At 43.3% G+C, this 1,976-nt stretch overlaps 1 protein-coding gene across 1 annotated transcript in view; it reads right to left on the bottom strand.

Moving 5' to 3' along the window:
* Positions 1 to 1,976, bottom strand: part of XPR1 (xenotropic and polytropic retrovirus receptor 1) — a 105,482-nt gene that overhangs the window by 26,883 nt on the left and 76,623 nt on the right. The gene's annotated exons all lie outside the window — the stretch shown is intronic.

The raw sequence follows: 1,976 nt of genomic DNA, 5'->3' as shown, positions 1-1,976 counted from the left end.
ATAGAACCACAGAACAGTTTGGGTTGGAAAGGACCTGAGAGATCATCCAGTTCTGCAACGGGCAGGGGGACACCTTCCACTAGACCTGGTTGCTCAGAGCCCCGTGCAACCAGGCCTTGAACACTTCCAGAAACCAGCAGTGAACAAAACCCTGTGGTTTTCTAGTTACCAGAGGAGCAGTGCCCAGAGCAGCGTCTTTACCTCTGTTTCAGAGATGAGCTGGTTGATCTTCTTGCAGGTGTAGAAGGGTGCCACCTCCACCTCGGCCACCCTCCACTCGGCCCCCCGGGCTGTCTCCAGGTTCTTGTCATGTTTCTTCAGGATCTTGCGGAAGCCAGTGAAGTTCAGGTTCTGCAGGCAAGGGAAAAGACACGCTGCTTTTAACCTCAGTCAGCTCCCAGCAAAGTTCAGTGGTTCTCTCTCCAGTGCAAGCAAATAAAGGAATATTTAATAGGAAGAATCAAAATTATTACATCCATTGTCAGGAAGTGTCTGAGTTATTACTTTGTTATAAGTAATACATATTCCTTCTAAGTAAAATAAAACACGGGGGACTCAAGGGTATAAAAAGAGGCAACTTATTTTCAGGGAGCTACCTGAACCCTTTTATTCCCTGAAAAGCCAGATCACTGCCATTTTCCTCCTTTACGCAGGACATGACAACATTCCCGATGACACCTTGAGGACAAATAACCTTCAAGGGGCTTTCCCTTCTGAAAAGGCTGAGGCACTGACTCCTAGTTTCTTTAAACTTTACACTGGTTTCATATCAAGTCCTCCAGATCGTGGAAGGGAAACCTTTGCACAAAAAATGTCAATGCTGCATGTTAAACCCAGACAAGAGCATCCCCAGAGCAGCATCCTTTTACATGGAGTATGTTGCACTAGGACTAAAACAGCAGCTTATAGGCTCGCAGATGTGGAAGATGTAACTCTGCAGTCTGCAGAGGTAAGCACACAGAGCTTAAACCAGGAATTAACTGTTGATTTACAAGTTATATGCAAGCCCGGACTCCACTTTTCCAACGCACGGTACCCAAGACAGGCAAAGCTCATCACGCTGCAGACAACTGCTGCCACGTGATGGATTTGCAATCCTGTACTTCATTATGCAGGAAACTCCATCCAGAGACCCAACATCTCCTTCAAGCAAAAGCAGAAATGCAGAGGGATCATGGCAAGATTCACTTCTGAAAAAAACTTAAAGTAGCTTGGAAAGAAAACTGCAGAAAACAGCAAAACCAGCTACTCACTGATATTATTTTCAATCTAATTATGCTTAGGGTGATTTAATACCAGACCCCTCCAAACTAGGTGGGGAAATGAGGCTGGGGAGACAGGCTCAGGAAGCCGAAGCATTTATGATCTGCCTTATTGCAGACATGAGACTTTAATTACTTTCTATTGGAAAAGCCAGCATTCCACCCCAGGGAGAGCAGAAATTTCAAATGAAAAACCGCACCAAAATGACGATTTTGGTCAGATTTTTTTTTTTTTTTTTTTTGTGGCCTGAACTAACATCCTTTCATCTCCATGGGTGCAAACCCAGACTAACTGTGAGGTGCCTTGGCTAGTTCAGGATATGGTTACACCAGACACCCTAAAACCTCTCTGGCAGAATTTCATGCTCTGGTTGCAAAAATTCTGCAACTCGAAAGCGCATGCTAAAAGTACTGTTGGCCACAGTGGTACTTCAGACAGGGAACATGCAGTGATGGAACTATGAAACAGAACAAATATCACTTATACAGTCAGATATTTTGCTGTTCTTGCTATTTGTGTTGCTTTTATTTGGCAAGGGACTTACCCCAAGCCTGACCTCCGTTTCTGTTGGGTAACAATCAAATACGCTTAAGTGAAAAAAAAAAAAAAAAACACCAAACCAAAACAAACAAACAAAACCCCAAAAATACACAAACATAAAAAACAACAAAACACCACGAAAGAAATACTACAATTTAGGCAATAATATGATA

This window comes from Empidonax traillii, unplaced genomic scaffold (assembly GCF_003031625.1).
Source record: "Empidonax traillii isolate 1590-97213 ecotype Southwest subspecies unplaced genomic scaffold, ASM303162v1 scaffold419:size1009643, whole genome shotgun sequence".
Lineage (NCBI taxonomy): Eukaryota > Metazoa > Chordata > Aves > Passeriformes > Tyrannidae > Empidonax > Empidonax traillii.
Note: the sequence above shows the minus strand (reverse complement) of the source record. Positions and strands in the feature narration are given on the sequence as shown.